This window comes from Dermacentor andersoni, chromosome 8, assembly GCF_023375885.2.
Source record: "Dermacentor andersoni chromosome 8, qqDerAnde1_hic_scaffold, whole genome shotgun sequence".
Taxonomy (NCBI): domain Eukaryota; kingdom Metazoa; phylum Arthropoda; class Arachnida; order Ixodida; family Ixodidae; genus Dermacentor; species Dermacentor andersoni.
The window spans coordinates 42,608,119-42,628,467 of NC_092821.1; positions in this window are offsets into that span (position 1 = coordinate 42,608,119).

Genomic DNA, 20,349 nt, shown 5'->3' on the forward strand with positions numbered 1-20,349 from the left:
TCCCATCTTTGAGCCGTAAGCCGATGTTCATTTTCAGTTATATCAGATTAGTCAGAATCATGGATGTTTGCACAAAAGAGTGTATGCTGCGTTTTCAAGCGCTAGCAACTTCCCATTAATATCGAGATGATGGTGGGAGAGCTAATTATTAGGGAATACCCCAACAATGTTAAACTCATGGTTGAAATTCTCCATGTTTGGGGAACTCCCAACCAAATGTGTCGACAATAAACTGTGAAGAGCAAGCGCTATGAAACGTGTGGTGAGACGCAAATAGAGCCTTAGGAATCTGCTATATCTGACTGTCATATAAAAACGAGAAGAAAAGGTTTAACGGAGGGGCACGAGATTTATTATTCATATCATGCGAAGCCAACAATCAAAGACACCAAGAACAACATAAGGGAAATTACTCGTACTTACTAATTGAAATTAAGAAATAATAAATTAATAGCGATGAATGCGGATGAAAAAACAACTTGCAGCATGAGGGGAATGAACCCACGTCTTCGTATTACGCGTGCGATGCAGTATCGAACGCTTAATGCGAAAAAGTGGAATCGTTCCCCACCTGCGCCAAGTTGTTTTTAATCCACTTTCATATCCATTAATTTACCATTTCTTCATTTCAGTTTGCAAGTTCAAGTAATGTACCCTATGTTGTTCTTGGTGTCTTAGTTTGTTGCCTTCTCATATACAAAAGTCCAGTTAAAGTAACGTTTTGTCTCAACCACCGGCATGGAAACTTAACCCAATCGTGTAAAGTAGATTTTTCGTAATTTTTTTGTACCCCTGGCAATTGTCAGGTTCTTTTGTAATGCTTAGAGGTCTCAGGCCACTAGTGAAGACTAAAATGACAAGCACAGCATGATAGATCAGATTTTGTTGCTCCTGTGAAAATTCGCGGAAAATGAAGACGTATGCGATGGTTGATACCTAAATCTGATCGTCCAACACCGTGACTCTCTTTTGTATTATTGCCCATCATTCCCGAAAGAGATAATTATATTGAACGACAACGCACTACAAGTGAGGCCCGCGCGTACCTCTCTCAAAATTATTCGCGTAGGAGATATTTACATCCGAGCGTCATACCTGTATATAGCGGTATAGTTTATATGCTGTAATTAACCGTAATAATCATAAACTGATTTGATTTGATAACGACGTATGCGAAAAAGTCTCGCCTGAGAAATTACTGCCCTTGCTTGGACCAAAGAGAGCATAAGAGTATGGCGAAGCAAGTGGAGTAATTCTTTCCTACCGTACCACGAAACCATACATGATGACTTTTGCCCCTCTTGGAGGTTGATATTTCAATAAGCGCGTAAGGAACAGTTTTTAGGCGAAAAGTCTTTTGAGCCTAAAATTCATGCGTAGTGACATGAAACCTGTATGTTTCAAGTAAGGTTATCGCATTGAGCTATACAGCAATTTATTCGTACGCTGCGCCCTCGAGGTACTTGTAAACTATATGATGTCCATTGCGGTTTCCATGTACCCGAAAATGACATTTTTATTCCAGTTTACAAGCCATGTCATTAGCGGTGATAGTGCCTCATTTTGTATTAGTAAGAGATCGACCACCTTCGTGTTGGCGCTGTTATCTTCCAGCTATTAGGTCAGCTTTTCGATTGTTTCTGTAAATTACAATAGGAACATTGAGCGATCGTTGCGCGTAGACCACATAATAACGAGGTCTTTCAACCTTATATTTTCTTTTTTATTTATCGTAACAGAATGTTCTGGTTAAACAGCGCTCCAGCGTAGCGAAGTTATCGGAGAGAACAGAAATTGTAAGAGGTCGTTGACCTCCAAGCTTGCCAAATCCATTCTCTGGTGGCCGACAGCATGACAGAAACATGCGCGGTGGTCGAATCGAGCACGTGGACATCGCCTGGCGGAGCATGATGGCGTCTCACGAACACATTGTCAGTGCTAGCAGCTAACCGCGCAAATTCGCTCTAAAAGTTCACAGCAGTCCTTCTATTCGCAAGCTCTGCACAATACAGTGATACATTCGTTAGTTATGCGCATGAGCTACTTGTAAGGTATTTACTGCTTATTATGCTTGTCATCCACTAGAAAATGATTTCCAATCAAGGAGTTTACTAACTTCTTGGCACATGCTTTAATAGATTATAGCTATATATGCTTAAGCATCACTTGGTTTTGTTAGTTGAGTTTCATGCTCCGACAATAGAGAGCGAAACGAAATGGGTAACAGCAGGAAGGTCAACCAAGGACATGCCTGGTTGGCAATCCTACACTTGGGGAGGGGTAATAGGAAAAATTCACAAGAAGGGGAGAAGAGAAAAAGAATAAACCGTCAGTCATTCACAGAGTCCGTAGCAGAGGAATGTTCATTGTCACATGTGCTCGTACAGTCCAGTAGCCTTGAAGAAGTGCCGAAGGGCTCTTATGGATGTTTCAAGCAAGAATGCACAGGCTGTAGTCACAGGATCTTCTTCTATGAGAGCACTCTATTATCTAATAGGCTGAGCTTAGTTAATAGAGTAAGTCGTTGAGGGTCGAAGCATGGGCAATGACTAATTAAGTGTTCTAGGATCTCATCGCTCCCACAGAAAATGCGCGCCTCACCCTTGGTCATACCTATTACGAGTGAATAGGAATTTCCAAATGCGACGCCCTACCCCACGTGAGACAGTAAGATTATTTGGCAACGAGAGGGCCCAGGCGGCAGGCAACGTCGCAAATTAGGGTCGAGAGAGCGCAAGCGTGAGTTCGTGAAACTCGATGGATTCCATTGTTGAAGTGTGATGTGGCGCGCAAGTGACTGAAGCTGCCACGCAGCATCCGTTTTTGAGAATGGCATAGCCACCCGCTGATGTTTTTGAATAATCGAGCAAGCTGCTTTCTCTCCGCTGTCATTGCCGACAATTGCCCAGTGGCTCGGCAACCACTGATATACAGTGTCGTGTCCTTTCTGGAGCGCGTATTGATGAGCTTGCCTTATTTCTTACATTAGGCGTTCGTGTAACCATTGACGTAGGGCAAACTGCTGAGTTTGAAGGGCTCCTTTGGAATCACAGAAGAGGTCCCAACGATTTTGTGGCTGCTTGATCCCGTAATTGGGTGCAGTTCGAAGAGCCACTAGTTCTCCTGCTGTCAACGGGGTTCGAGAGCTCTTAAATTTCAATGGGGCGAAAGGAGGAACGATAACGATGAAAAACAACTTGAGTATCTCTAAGCGGTGGCAAATAACACTGCCTTGATGCTGTCCAGCTACGCGGAATTAGCTTTTCTTTAATGTTTCGCTAAATTCACGTGGGTAATGAGGGATGCTATGTGACATATTCTTTATTTTGCGTGCGCAAAGCTGGAAATTAAGATTGGTGGATTGGAAATCTTCATGGTCAACAAGCAACTATATAAACAGTTTTCTTCATGCTAACAGGTTGAGCGTCCGGTCAGGTTCCCCCGGTGGCAGACGCATGACTTGGCGACTGTACTAGGCCTAATCTCGACAGAACACCATCGACATCCGCATAAACTATGTGGGCGGGTAGTGAGGAGTGAATATCTTCCACTCAAAAAACTCGCATGCTTACGCGGCACGCGCAGCAGAATAATATTGTAAGCTCGAGGGGCGGCTCCATTTTCGGCACTACGCACTGCTAGGGTCTTGGCGGCTAAGTTTCTTCTCGACGTTTTTACGAGAATGATCTGAACTGGCCGCCCACTATCGACGTCGAGCTGCGGATTGTGCTGCGGCTTGTCCTGCTCTCTACAACGCGGTGTTCTCAGCTCGATATTGCGTGGTTGCAGCCGCGATCGCAGCTCTACGATTCGCTTCTTCAGCAGCGGTTCGTACTTTGCGAGGAGGCGCCATAACGCGTACCGAAAAGTAAGCACAGGTATCTATACTACGTGGCGCACATGGCACATCCTACGACCCAGGGAAAACAGGGGGAAGGTTGGAGATGGAAATTCAAGAAGATGAGCAAAACTCTCACCTTGTTCTCGTTTTTTTCATACCTTGACCCGTGGCACGACACGTTTCTGTTGATGATGATGATGACGATAAAGATGATTTATTGGCATACGCTCTGAAGCGGAGTGGGGCAAGCAGTGAAGTAATCTGCTTGAGTTAACCTGGCCCAGCTACATGCAGCATGCAACTGCTATATGGACTACTACATGTCAGGACACCTGGTGGAATACAACCGTACTAGAAGGCAAAGTTTGTGACTATCGACGCTACGCGGAGAGCATGTGACATCGCTTATCTCCTCGCGCGCTAGAACGCATTTATAGGGCATTTTTCCGCTTTACGGGAGCAAGCGCTGGCGCGGCTAATTCCTAGATTAGCTGACTCCCGCGCAGCTGGCCCGGCTCGACCCCGGCGGGAATTTTTTTTCGTCATTTCCGATGATAGCATACTTCGGATAACGCCGGTGGAGGCGGCGCCCGTACACTGCATTGCCAACCGAAACGGCTATTGAAATAAGACAGGCCATAACAGCTTACGCTGTTAAACGCGACGCTACTTGCCGCCCAAAATTCGCACGTCCATACGTAACAGAACTAGCACGAAATACTAGCTCGTGATAGTCACGTCCTCCATGTTTTCGTCCGCCATTCTTTAGCAGCATTCTCGGCGTAACCAGAATACACGCGGTAAACCGAGGTGGAGTAGGAATGATATTAGATCGACTGAACGAAATTATACTCTAAACGATCAGCACAACTCGAAAGCCAGCTGCTTGAAAGGAATAAGAATCTGTCAACAAGAACGTACCAAGCGAATGTTATTATCGCATGTTGACCTCGTAATATCGCCAGAGTTAGCCTTTAATGCATGATGGGTACGTGGTACTTCTAGTTGGACTTGTTACCATGAATCCTCAAGAGCAAGTTTTTTGAGGGAGTCGTATGAGCCAGAAGGAGGGCCATCGACACCTCCTGTAGATTTCGTTTGTTTGCCACACAGGTTGGTATAAGTGACCGGCTATTTGCTTTCCGTAACCTGGCGGGGGCATGTAGCCTACTAACAAGTCATAATTTTGGTCTTTCACGCTACTGAATAATTCTACCCTGTGTGCCCCTTAGAGTTCAGAAAGCTAAGATGCAAAAACTCCACTGGAGTTGCCTAAGTATGCCTAAGCATTGTGCCACTTGCTCTCTCCAAGTATGCCGGCGTCATTTTCAAACTTATTAAACTCTATCCAAGGAGTATAAACTCTTATAGGTCCTTATCAATATTATTAGACTTCATGTGACCCTTATAAACTCGTATCAGTCGTTATCAATTTTAAAGGGCCCCTGAAATGGTTCGGAGAAATTTTGTAGACGCATAGGGGTAAGCTTAAGCAGAACATTCGCACCACAATTTAAGTGAAGCGTTACGTATTAATGGATCTACAAGCTATTACAAGTTACCCTCCTCCCTAGCCATGCTTTTCCTCCTCAACTCGTTCACCGAGCGAACGGGGCTAAGCTCCGCCTTCACTGCTTCTGCGTCACGATGCGACGTCACATCATCCATTTCCGGTTGTTTTGGAGCCCGCCCCCGCGAAACCTCTCCGCTAGCCGCTTGGCCGTCGACCCCTAGCGAGAGCTATCGAAGCAGCGTGCGTTGTGAGCATTCTGTCGTAGCGCCGACCATGTCTGGTATTCCAGTAACCAAGGCAAGGTGGGTGTTTAGGCGGATGGCTGTAGGCATAAACTCAAGATGACGAAGGAATTTAGCGTAGACGTACGTGAGCGGCCTGATCGGTCTGCACGGTCCAGCCACTTGTTGGCGCAGAGCTTAACCAGCCAAACAAAGAGCTAATATTGCTCTAACCAAGTGGAAAACATTTTAAACATCTACAAAAACAACGTGTTGATGATTACACTCCTGCGAAAAATTTACACCACCAGAAAAGAAGAATACGTTTAGTTACTGCTGCTGCGTGTGGTTGAGCTCTATGCCACCAGGTGGCTGCACCGTCCAGACCATTCACATTTGCGCTTCTGCTCACCCGTTAAACGGCACAGTCAAGCGGTCAGGCCCTGTCCTCTTGCGTTTGCGTTTGCGTTTGCCCCACTACTGGACTCGCGAAACGCTATTGCGTTAGTAATCTTCCGGTGTAAAGTGACGGCCGCACTGGCGCCGATCGGATAGCGGCAGTCCGATGCGCTGCATCCAGTCAGCTCGTCTACTGGCTTGCAGAGAGACACGATGTCGCAGCTGGACATATTGTCAGTCGCTACGTTTGCAGTCCACAACGCAACAAAGTCGAACCATAGCGCTCGCGACAAGACAGACCGACACTGACGGCGGAGCTCTCGTCAAGAATGGAGCACGTTATAACACAAGCAGACGACACTTTCTGTGTGCCGGAAGTGCTTACGTGTACTGAAAAATTGTTCTTGTGCATTCTCTTAATGCTACTTTTTTTAATAAAAACAAGTTAACTAGCATTCCAACTATTACGAACATCATTTGTTTACCATAAAGTTGGAAAAATTATCGATCACGCGCCCTGGTCAGCCAATCGGATAGCGCGCCCCACTGACGTCATATGGGTGATTTCCGTTATATGGGTGGGAGCGGCTTAAAATTCTGCCGAGCGGTGTGCTGCCATCGGCAGCGATGTGCATTTTTAAAACCTTATAATAAATTACACGCTTTACGTGGATCACTTAGATGTGTCAATTAATGATCAGAAGGACCTACTCTAATAACTCAGTACCTTTGTAGAAAATCGTCAAAATCATTTCATGGTCCCTTTAACGGATTTGATCGCGTCGTCATCAACCTTTATCTGTCCGTATCAGACTTATCGGACATGACCCAACCCTTATCAACCCTTATTGGTTTTTATCAACCATTATTGGTTCTCATCAACCTCACTGCGATTTATACGACCTTTATCAACCGTTATCGGCACTTATGAGCACCATCAGAATTGTTCCAACGAATTGCTCCGGCTCAAGAATAGGGAGTACCCCTTATTCTTGAGCCCCTTGTCCGTCCACGTCGAACCATTATCAACTGCGAAAAGACCCATACGATCCCTCATAGCTCCTTATCATCCTTGTGGACTTATTGATTGCTTATCTCTCTGTGCTGCGTGATGCAAAGCGCATGAGCCCTCAGAGATCCGTGTTATTTCGATGGGTGAAGGAGACCGCCAACGGAGTGCATCCGCGACCACAGAAACGCATCGGGGATGTTGCATGCTTGGCATTACATTGTGCCAAATCGGGAATTTTCCTGATGTCCACAAGGCTTGAACTGCGCTCTACATGCGGACTTAGAGATGGCTTTTATTCCCTCCCCCCCCACACACAAAATATTCCAAGAAAGCCTTCAGACAAAATGGTTGTCCTTTGACATGCACGTCCGCGCACAATGATTTGCTTTCGCTACGGGCGCGTTTTCGCACCGTGCCGTGAGCCAAAGAGCCGCATAATATGAGCCTTTGAAGGCGGAACCGCATGGCGCAATTTCAGGCTCGATTGACGCGCGGATGGTGGGACGCGCGCGTCATTGTGACGCATGCCAGCATGATCCATCGCGAAATCGCGCTGCGTGCTGCTGCTCGGAGTAGAAAAGAAAGACATAAATCACGTGGTGTTTGGTCACGTGGCATTTTGACTTTTTGGTTTTGCCACCAGATGGCCCTGCTTTCTGCGCATTTTTTTTCTTGGTAGAACTGGCACGCGCGTCCAATGAAACACGTGCGACCGCGATGCGGAAGGTACATAGTCGTAGTTTCGCACACAATTCTACAACCTTGCTGTTTCAAATGAAGCTTCATAAATACACGTTGGAAAAAATGTCGCTGTCTAATTACCCAAGGACTGTTTTTATTGTAATGTTCTCTAAGTTTCACTGCATATAATATATGCAGTAAAAAGGACAATTCATGTCTTTGAGAGTTAGGCTATCTGGCAACGCGCCAAACGCGGCTCGAAAGCAACGCTCTTTCTTTCGTACGGGCAGGCCCCGCACACTCTCATGTTCAACAAATGGCCACTGAGGGCGAAAAAATCGACCGCGCGCTGCTGCTAACAAAACCAGCATAGTAGAATCCTATCGGGAGGCTTACGTTAGTTCTAACATTTCCCGCTAGAGGCGCCGTAATAAGCGCAATTTTATCTTACAAAGTTTCTCTTACAATTACCGAAGCATTTTTATTACATAAAAAAGAGGCCAAAATTATCATTGCTAACTAGATATTGTACTCTTTGTAAGTAAGTGTATTGTTTCTTTGTCACTATAAACGCAAATAGCGTTCAGCATCATCGATCTTTCATGTGATCTCTGGCCTGGATTTAAAATTTTTACCAGTATTTTCGAGTGCTTGACGGCAGGGATTCATTCGTTCGTGCACTCAGAGTGGTCGCTTCTTTTTTTCTCAAACTAGTTTATTGCGCTTCGATCTCTCGCGTTATTTAACGTCGGGTGAAGTGACGTGTTTGCAAGCGGACATGTAAGCCCGAAAGTTGGGTTTCGGTTGTGAGCCATTCGAACACGTCTGCATCGAAACGGGAGCTGGATACTGCTGCGGTTGACAACGGCAATAGCGGTGAGTCGTTTAACACCACTGCTTGAATCGTTATATAATATTCGTCACATTAACTTACAGGCGGAGACAACGAAATAGATCCTGCACAACATATGAGCAATCAGGATCCTCCGTTACTGTTTCCTAAATAAACCGTTACTTGCGAGGCTGTCGTTATACACACACAATCAGGAAAGAAAGAGTGTTATCGGAACGCGCGTTTCATTTTTCATCTTATTGTAGCCGTGGCGATAGGTGACTGATTAGCCTTAACAACATACATATAAAACATTTTTTCGAGTCCACCGGCAACTTCTTTCATAACACAAAACCGAATAATCCTTTGGTAAAATGTTGTGAAACTACAGAATTTAATGTGTTAAACAGTTGCAAGCGTGATAATTCACCCATATTTCGTACTTGTTGGTTCCAAATGTTCTTGCTGTTCAGTTTGGTTGACGGTAGGGAATTTATTTTGGCAGTATTGAAGCTGTGCGTCACGTTCGTGTAGAAAAGTGATGCATCAGTTCTAACAGCTTCATGACTCATGCATTTGCTAGTGGAACCAGCAGTGTGATCTCTTCCAGTGTGTAAATAAACGAACAAATGTTCTCATTTGTGATCTTAATAATACTTAAGCTGTTTACTTATTCAAAATACCTTGCATGCCCGAATCATGGGAATTGGTAAGGGAAACAAATATTTTACACAGTATAAGGAGCAAACAATTATACAAAATTATACAATTATACAATACTTTGGTAGTAATACAACGAAGAGCCAAGTTTACACAAACTAAAATTCTAAGATACATGCATTGCAGTTAGGCAGACATCAATTTTATGGACAATAGCAACATTTATTTAACATATAGACTATACACTTGTACGTAGACATTCTGCCGACAACTTTCTACAAACATGAATTTTAATTCTTCCATAGACAGTCTATAGACTCAGACTTTTTATAGACTAGTCTATAAAGATTGTATGGCCATATGTCTATAGACTGTCTATAGACTAGTCTAAAGAAATGTCTATATACAGTCTATAGACTTCATAGACAAATGTCTATAGACTGCCTATGGACTTTCTATAAAATTTTTTGTAATGGCGGTCACTGACATAATTGTGGGCACGATAGTTCTGTTGGCAACATTCATTATTCGTCTCGTTTCGGGAGCCAAAATGTGCTCACATAATTGCCTACCACACGTGTGTGTCTTTCTTTAAGCACCCTTTAAAGCTTGTCTTGCTTTCCGCCTCCGCGAGAAAACATTATATGCATGCTGAAAAACATTGCACCGCTTTTTGTTGCAAGGTAATGCGCGTTTGCACGCGAACTTTTGAGCTGTTCGAGCCACGGGCGTAGTCAAGACAATTTCGAGGGACCGAGGGGGGTCCTATCCTTTATAGGTACATTCGTGGGTGTGTTTTCATATGTGCGTGTATATATGGACACACAAAACTAAAATTTTGAGGGGTTGGCACCTCTCTGGCTACGCGAATCGTGCAAACGTGGCCTGCATTAAAAAGTGTCACCTTGCTCAGCGCTTGCATACAATTGCGGCATGTATGTAGACAAAAGAGCAAATGCAACACCGCGCGGCATTTGCCTCCTGCGCACGTGAGGAGCTGCTCCACTGCAGAGCTGGAACATAAAGCAGACCTATGCGCAACTCTGCTCCCTGCGAGAGCACTACCAACGACTGAAGCGACGGCCGCGAGGCGACCGCGACGAGCCGAGTTGTTGCAGAATCGAGGGCCGTGGCGTGCGGTCACAGTGAGGCCACGGCTCAAAGTGCGCTGACGGCGAAGAGGCGAAAACCTGGCGTAGTATCACTACAAAAGAAAAACAAACCATGGCACATTCTGCGCCGATACTCAACTCCAGAAAACCTTGTTAAATTCAAGCAGTCTAAATCGCAGGGAAAGTGCAGGCTAGGAGAGAAAGCTGGGAGGAGTTTCTTCCGGTAATCAATTAATGAGCCATTAAAGGCTTACGCCTTAAAAACCACAAACATGTACAGGGCTGACAAGACACAGGTGATAACTTCCAAAAATAGTTTCTTGTAAATGTGGTACCCTACATGAACAGCAAATAATGTTGTTCAATCCAAGGATTCAATGTGCAAGGATGACTAGATGAATGATAACCAATTTTCTTATACAGCTGGCACACTTTCTTGCATAATGTGGACGCATGCTTGTTGTTTCTTCGCGCCGCAATGACCATCCGTGTAGTATCGGTGCCAGGACACAACAAGGCATGCCAGAAACATACGTCACAGTGCAGATTCATTCAACCTAGACATCCGCTTTTCACATATTTGTAATACTCCCCGACTGTTCTTTTGTCAGTACCCAAAGTCCCTCTGTATTAGTTTGCCACATGAAAGAAGAATTTCATAGGCAGCAGCTGTTCTGCATTGTGCAAAACAAGTAGTCCTGGCAATCATGAGCACATGAATTACTAATGTTCAGAAACTTAGACAAACTGCATGGTATGGAAGGGGGTGCTCCGACATTCAGCATGCTGTGTAAGTGTGGCATCACAGCTAATCTTTTCTGGTGATCACGGGAACCTCTTGTATTATTACGTGTTTTCAAACAAGTTCAACCCTTTGTAACCTAGTGGCAGCCTGTGTTGCCGTAGTAATGTACCACAATTCTTGTACACTAGCTACAACTCTGTTTTACAAATACTAACATGCGTGCTACATGATCGTTTTCCTCGACCACCCGTACATGGCACAGCCTACAGAAGGGCATGAATATACTTGTCTTACGCACTCTCACAGTGCCCCGCGGGCAAGGAGTTCACTATGGTTAAAGAGGTTACGTCGAGTGAGCAGGCTTGCCCGGGCACTCGCCGGCCCTTTTGGGCATTGGCTCTGTATGAAATGAGTGCCACAAGGCACTGCTTCTTTATGACGCACCTCACAACATAAGTATACTTGACCACAATAATCTACAGTTCTATCTGATTAAAACAAAAGCGAAAGAAATAACACACTCAGTGCAGACATCACCTATCAGCTGCGCTTTCGCAGATATCTTAATCTGACGGAAACCATGTCGCCTTTGCCGTTGGGAACTTAGCTTACAGAATGCCGCGTTATTGGATGGTGCCTAAACAGCCACCGAGACCGTAGCTTGTAAAAAATGTTTTAACGCCCTTCTGCTGTCGTAACGATATCATAAATGAAGCGCATATGAGGTGTTGTGTTTTTGACAATGGTCTACTTCGTTCTTCCTGGTCAGTTACTCGCAGTTCGGGCTCTGTATTTACTCCTATGTCCAGGTAAAAAAACTGCCTTGTTACTCTCCATTTCATGAGCAAACATTGTACTAGGATTGCGTTTATGGTCTTGGTTCTTTTATCTTTGCGCCACACGTTGAGGTCATTGAAGTAACTGATGCTAACGGCTTAATTTGTGTGTATTGGTCACAAGTAAATTAGGCTGCTGCGTTGCAAAAAAATATTTTTGAAATTAATTTTAATCACCAACGCCAGATCAAAACATAGTTTTTACATGTTTTGGCACGTGCTATGTGCAGCAGGTTGAGACATTAAAATACTGATCGAATCTAAGCAACATACTTTGCCACAGAAGTTGCGCAACTTCGCAGAACACATTGAAAGCATTCAGACTTTCACACTCAGATTTGGCACTAAACCTCAATATGGAATGCAGTGCGTTGCATTACCGCAGAAGCGCACTTCAAAATAAAGGTTTCTTATTCAGCTTTCAGAATGTTATTCACGAGACTGAAGCAAACTAAGGTCCCTCCACATTTTTTTGAAAAGTGAGAATGTTGAAAAAATGCGGCAATAAACAAGGCTTACCATTAACTGGATCCACCTGATGGTTGCCTGTGCAGCTGTGGAGTACGCGCGGGGTTCAGCACTAAATCTGCACATTGTCAAATCACATTTCGTATGTTTCTGTGATGTAGCGCACCACACAGGATTCGTCAGTGTCTAAGGTTGTGTGGATTGAATACAAGGGTGTTCAAAGGTACTTGAATGGCACACAGTAAAGCTAAAGTGACAAGCTCATCTCTGTCCCATACACGCATTTCTCACAAACACTTTTGTTACTATTGGTTGCGCTCGTGTGTTAGAGAACGGTCTATTGCAGGAAAGAAATTACGGCTTCTGCCAAAAAGCACACTCCCCAATCCATTGGTGGTTTTTCCTGTCTTTTTCTCATTCCTTCTACGTCTGAGTTTACACTGCCCATTTGTGCGACAAAAGCTTGTCCGGGGAGTAATTTTACACTATTCTTGCAGTGAAGCTGTGGTGGCCTGCAGCTTGGTGGTGCAAGCTGCGGTGACCGCAGGGGTGGCGTAAAGGTAGAGCATCCGCCTCGTGTGCAACGGGACCGTGGTTCGAATCCCGGTACCGCGCAATTTTCCCCGGGATTAAGAAAAAATCTGTTTGGTGATAAAATTAGATAAACAGGCCTGGAGTGCGGCCTGATCCTGGTAACGAGAACCAGTAACGCGTACCCCCTCACCAGAGCAGGCTTGGCCATCCTGGTGCAGTACTTGGCCACAACCCCCTATATGAATACAACAATCACGTAGAAGCTTTATAGCCTACTTACTAAAGAAGCATCCACATAAGTTGTACTAGGAGGCTCGACAGGCCACCTGCCTCAGCAGAAATAACAAGTTTTATTCACTCTGAGCAGAAACGCTAACGAAAATAAAAGCACGAAATTCCTAGTGCAAAATGTCATGAGTCCTTTATCAGGGGGAAAGGCATAGAGTTATAGTCGTATTGCAGAGGTACTAAAATCGAACCACTTTTATTGTGTCCAACTAAGACAGCGCAAACCCAGCCAGAGAGAGTAGTAGTTATGACCGAAAAGAAGTTTATTCATGTGTGTGGACACAAATGTGTTAAAGTCTACAACAATTCGGGTGAGGCAAGCTCGGAGGACCAACATTTCTTCTTTTAGAGGATATATTTGAACATGGTCATCCTGCATAGGCTAGGCGGCCCACAAAAAGGCAGGCTTCTTTCGTCGTCATCATGTAACTAATTTACATCCACTTTAGGTTAGACACATCTCGCAGTAATCTCAAATTATTCCTGGCATGAATCAGGTGACTTCATCACACCACCTAATTCTCTGACGTGCGCCACTGTATCTCATTCTTTCGGCGCCCATTCTTTTTCTCTAACAGGCAACCCGTAATCTGCTTTGCAGTTTGCATTGCCTGTAGAGCTACATTGTCAACTACAATATTACTAGAACTCGTTTTTGTGCTGAGTTAATATAAGCTCTGAGAAGCAAACACAGCTTGCACATTTTTAGAAGCAGTGGTCTATGAGGATCGCGGAGGCAGCATTTGTTATTGCGGGCGAGCTCTACCACTGGAAATCCTGGCGCCATCATCGGCGTGACATGGCATGAGGGATGACGTAGACGCAACGTCCGCGTCGGCTGCTTCCGAAGCACCGAAGCGAACTCAAAACGAAAGTTTTAAGTCTCACCTGCGCAGCGGTTCTGGTGGCGAGGTTTTCCCGCCTTGGCGATCTACTTGACAGCATTTGAATGTACTATAATGGGTAGTGGCTGCTTTTTGAGGCGGGCAGCAGTGCCGCCCCTAGGCAACGGAGCCTCTTGTCCGCCTTATTCAAACAGCCGCAGTACAAGAAGCTGCTTGAAGCTTGACTCGCGAAACTTAGAACCGGTAAACAGCCATCGGCTACAACTCGCGTATGCAGCAAGCACCGACGATAGGAAGATTCCTGATACGGCATCGGGACTGCGATGTTCGGTGAGTAGCAGAAAACGCCCACTGAGACGCTCGCCTGTGCCCGCTGCACGGCTAGTGACATGACGCTTCATGTGGTCTATGAACTTGTTGATGCTAGACACTGGTATGTTCACCGGAATTGAAGGGGAGTGGTAAGAAGCATATTTTAAAGAAAAGGCATGACACATGGTCATGTTTCCGTTAGGAATTATTATACTGGATTACGAAAAAGAATCGCACGCTGAGAAGGCCGATAAACTTACAGTGCGGCGCAATATGACAAATAATGATACTGAAACATAAAGAATTTAGAAGAAGAGAAAAAAGATGGAATCGTCATGACGGCACATCACGAAATTATTTTTGAATAGCTCCGACATCCTTCATGCAACAATGATTGCTTGTATACTGTGAAGCTGCAACCTCATGGGGCGTTTTCCGCGAGCGAAAAACGTCACGCGCGGCGAACGCCGGTGTTCCCGCCGACGCCCGAGCACCCGCACGAAAAAAAGGAAGCGGCGCTTTCGCGTCGCGTTTCTCGGGTTGCCAGGCAACATAACTCCCAACGACATGAATTGTCTCTGCTACCGCATATATAATATGCCCTTAAACTTACAGAAAACTACAATAAAAATAATCTTGGGGTAATTAGACAGCGACATATTTTTCCGAAGTGTATTTATCAAGCTTCATTTCAGGCAGCAAGATTGTGTGCGAAACTGCGACCATGTACATTCCGCATGCTGAGAGGCCGATGCTTGTTTACAACTTTACAGGACGCGACGCTTCTCCCCTTCACTTATATGCCTCGTTGAAGGTTGCTTTGTCCATTTTACGTGAACACGATGCGCGAACGAAATCACGGTAGCACGTCTTTTCTTTGACGCACGCGCCAGTTGTGCCGAAAAAAAGAAATTGCGCCAACGAGGTTCCGCTGAGATGCGCAGAAAGCAGGGGCATCTGGTGGCATAACAAAAAAAAAAAAAAAAACAAGATGCCACGTGACCAAACGTGACTTACCTGAACTCTGATTGGCGGACGCGCCGAGCCCACTGAGACGCTCGCCTGTGCCCGCTGCACGGCTAGTGACATGACGCTTCATGTGGTCTATGAACTTGTTGATGCTAGACACTGGTATGTTCACCGGAATTGAAGGGGAGTGGTAAGAAGCATATTTTAAAGAAAAGGCATGACACATGGTCATGTTTCCGTTAGGAATTATTATACTGGATTACGAAAAAGAATCGCACGCTGAGAAGGCCGATAAACTTACAGTGCGGCGCAATATGACAAATAATGATACTGAAACATAAAGAATTTAGAAGAAGAGAAAAAAGATGGAATCGTCATGACGGCACATCACGAAATTATTTTTGAATAGCTCCGACATCCTTCATGCAACAATGATTGCTTGTATACTGTGAAGCTGCAACCTCATGGGGCGTTTTCCGCGAGCGAAAAACGTCACGCGCGGCGAACGCCGGTGTTCCCGCCGACGCCCGAGCACCCGCACGAAAAAAAGGAAGCGGCGCTTTCGCGTCGCGTTTCTCGGGTTGCCAGGCAACATAACTCCCAACGACATGAATTGTCTCTGCTACCGCATATATAATATGCCCTTAAACTTACAGAAAACTACAATAAAAATAATCTTGGGGTAATTAGACAGCGACATATTTTTCCGAAGTGTATTTATCAAGCTTCATTTCAGGCAGCAAGATTGTGTGCGAAACTGCGACCATGTACATTCCGCATGCTGAGAGGCCGATGCTTGTTTACAACTTTACAGGACGCGACGCTTCTCCCCTTCACTTATATGCCTCGTTGAAGGTTGCTTTGTCCATTTTACGTGAACACGATGCGCGAACGAAATCACGGTAGCACGTCTTTTCTTTGACGCACGCGCCAGTTGTGCCGAAAAAAAGAAATTGCGCCAACGAGGTTCCGCTGAGATGCGCAGAAAGCAGGGGCATCTGGTGGCATAACAAAAAAAAAAAAAAAAACAAGATGCCACGTGACCAAACGTGACTTACCTGAACTCTGATTGGCGGACGCGCCGAGCAGCGCGTTTTATTTTTTTCTACTGCCGGGCACGCGTTCAATTGACGCGCGTCAATCGCGCCGACGCTCGCTGTATAGGCTGCGTGTGCCTCAGGAGTACGCACTTCTCGTGGTCTTCCCATAGTTGTAATTTGGATGGTATTTGCGGAACCACTAATCCAAAGATATGTAAATTGGGCGCAAGGCCCACCACTGGAAATGCGGGCAATGGAATCGTTTCGACAATTGACGTGGCTGCAAGCATTTAGCTGGAACCGCATGGCGCGTTTTCCGCGAATGAAAAACGTGACGCGCGGCAAACGCCCGCGTTGCTGCCGACGCGCGAGCACCCGTACCATAGAATAAAGAACCAACTTTAGAGAAGGGATACAGTACCTTCCGCAGTGGTACAAAAATAAACAGCGGCAGCGCATGGAACTTACTAGGGAGACGCGAGATGGCGCCGCCTAACCCGGAAGCGGAAGTCCGTTTTTTTAGAGCAAAATTCAATATGGCCGCTTTTTGCGGTAGCGTACGCTGGTACGCACCATGCTTGCCCTACCGGCTAGGCGGCATACCTTAATGCCTTGGCTGCCGCGTAGCTGGTGCGTTATAATTGCCAGGAGACCCAAGAGCATCTACTGACGCCCATAAAACAAGCCACAAGTTAGTGAACAGAACGTGCGACTTTATTCGCAGAAGACAGGCAGTGTACGTTCTCGTGCAATAGCAGAAATAAAATTTGCATGTCGAGATACGCTGGAATCTTTGACGCGAGCTCGCAAACGGCTCATCGTCGTCGTCGCACATGGCGGTCTTGTAACGAGGGACAACCAGCAGCGCAAGCAGATTGGACAGAGTGTCGCGCCTGTTTGCAGCTGCAGTCGCCGTTAAAGAAGAGCAACTTCTTGGCGACTCCGTAACTCACCGCCCCCAATAGAAGCACAAAGCAGTATTAGATGCAGTATCAGACATGCCGCATTGGGGAGATTTAGGAATTGCAAACCCAACCGCCTTTGCATATGAAAAACCTACAAATTGCTTGTGCTATTTTGTATGCCTTTTTGCTTTCTTTCGTATGCCCGATGGCATGTGTCTTCTAACATGGGGTGCGCAAAGCCTAAAACTCCCTATTCGGTTGGGTTATTTAGTTACATACGATTAAGTCGCTTCAAATTCCATGCAACACTATTAGTACGGCTAAAATGCCATAGATCATGAGACCTAAAAAACTGGCGCAGAACAGTGTCCCAGCTTTCGATCTGCTGCTGTCAACAAGTTTAAAATGCAAAAAAACGTGTCAAGCCCATCTCTATATCTCCAGTAGTTTTCGTTAGGCGCCTGCCATTTACATTAAGTATTCAATAAAATGGAAGAGTAAATTGCTTCGATTACATTCACGTCAAGTAACATGCTGTACTTCATGTACACAAACGTGCACAGTATTTTTTTTTAAATGAGATGGCGTTAAAAAGTTAACTCATGGCATTTAGAACATACTCGAAAAGTTTCACAAGTGCAAACTAAGTTTTCACTTATCCTTACGCTCTTCAAAACAAAGGCTTTAGTCTGTATCCTAGGTGCAACATATGATGCCATAAGGAAGTGCTGCACCACATGTTCTGTGTGGTAGTTATATCCCCCGGGAATATATTTGTTACATCGGTGCTTCGATGCAGCCCACACATTGCAGAACCCGAACAGCGGTCATGACTTGTGGGAAAGAAATTATAGTGTCTGACAGAAAGCAAGTATAGCAGAATATTGAGGAGTCTGTATTCTCTTTTTATTTCACAAAATTTCAGTTTACTGCAGCCACACCTCAAGAAAGCAATTTATAAATGTGTCATAACACTGTATCTTGAGGTAATAGTGCAGCAGCAGTTTTTTTGTAACGTACTGAATAAAGTAACGTTCACTTGTGTTGCCGATGCAAAGATAAGCATGTTACGTGTGCTAAAAAAATTATGGGGTTTTACGTGCCAAAACCACTTTCTCATTATGAGGCACGCCGTAGTAGGGTACTCCGAAAATTTGGACCACCTGGGGTTCTTTAACGTGCACCTAAATCTAAGTACACGGGTGTTTTCGCATTTCGCCCCATCGAAATGAGGCCGCCATGGCCGGGAATCGATCTCGCGACCTCGTGATAAGCAGCCCAACACCATAGCCACTGAGCAACCACGGCGGCTTATCTGTGTTAAATGAGATCAAAGAAATAATGGAAAATATCATCCAATGTAAAATTCAGAAAATAAAATCCAGAAAGGCCCAATGTACAAAATACTTGGGATGTTTTATTAGCATTCAGAGAACAACAGAGCTCCTAAATGGTTACAGTGCAGGATGTTCTTATGTGCAGGCAAAATCCTCCCTAAAAGCTTTTATGAACTACCTAGATTCACTCAACAGTGTAATGCGACAGCTGCTTGCAGGCCACAGTTAGTAAAAATGCAATGCACAACAGCAGTGCTGTGTATGACCTCTCTGCCTTTGTCCCAATCAATATCGGTGCTTCTTCGCTAAAGTATCTCCCGGCTCGTCCATGTTAGCAAACTGTCGGAGCAACAATCATATTAAGAACTACAAAAAATGCACCGTGCACGAAATGTCAAATGGTTTGGACAGTAAACTGCAAGTGAGCCGGGATAATTTGTTGCAGTTTTGTTAAATAGAAAAGATGCCACTGCTGCAGAGAACATGTCACGGTACATTTTGGACCAGACTAGGTGGACATCAAGTATCGATACATCAGCTTGTCCACATCAACGACCCAATCTTCCAATATCAAAGATTTCGATGTTCAGGACAATGTTCAAAACACTATGTACGACCCATTCACATGTTGGAATCTATATGAAGAGAAACTTTAGAGAAGTTTTGAATTAAATGGTGTACCACCTAATGTTATCTATACAGTTGTTTCTTTTCATATTATGGAATGTATATAGTCGTTTAACGGTCATGTATATGAATGCACAGTTCACAATAATGAAAGGCAACTGCAAAACAATTTCACTTTCGTGAAGTTAGCTAAGAGAGTACAATCTACTGAATCAATCGTCAGTGCTAGTAATTGTCTAGTTTCCTAAGAATACCTTTTAAATTGCAAGTACATAAACAGCAGATCTATGCTCCTGGCGGTTACATAGCTTGGAAGATATTCTTGCACACCCAACAGTTCTAATACGCTGTAGGTACCCCCTAATCTCAAAAGTCATGCGCAGTACCTTGGTAGCTCTCATCATCCTCTGTGTTGCGCAAGTGCGTTGTGACAATTAGCAAATGAATTTGCTATTTTACGAGTCTCACTAGGTCTGCATGACAATGAAAGGAATCTTTGATGGTGTACTGCCCCATACGTCTACTCACGTATGGGGCAGAAATCTGGAGGCTTACGAAAAGGGTTATGCCTAAATTGAGGACGACGCAACGAGCTATGGAAAGAAGAATGATGGATGTAACGTTAAGGAATAAGAAAAGAACAGATTGGGTGAGGGAACAAACGCGAGTCAATGACATCTTAGTTGAAATCAAGAAAAAGAAATGGGCATGGGCAGGACATGCAATGAGGCAAGATAACCGATGGTCATTAAGGGTTACGGACTTGATTCCAAGGCAAGGGAAGCGTATCAGATGGCGGCTGAAACTTAGGTGGGCGGATGAGATTAGGAAGTTTGCAGGGACAACATGGCCACAATTAGTACATGACCGGGGTAGTTGGATAAGGATGGGAGAGCCCTTTGCCCTGCAGTGGGCGTAGCCAGGCTGATGATGATAAATAGAATGATTCTGTCCTAATTTAATGAGGTGACGTGCTGTCCCTTGATTCCTTCTATTGTCTCTAACACGGAGCACCAGATGAGTGAATGCAAAAACGCAGTTTCTTATTCTACTGCACCGCGTTTGTAATTGGCATTGCAAATTCGAGTATTTAATAAGTGTAAATAGTTACTGCTTTGTTAACACCACAGCCCCTAATGTTACCTTTAGATTTATATGTTTCAAAGTGTGAA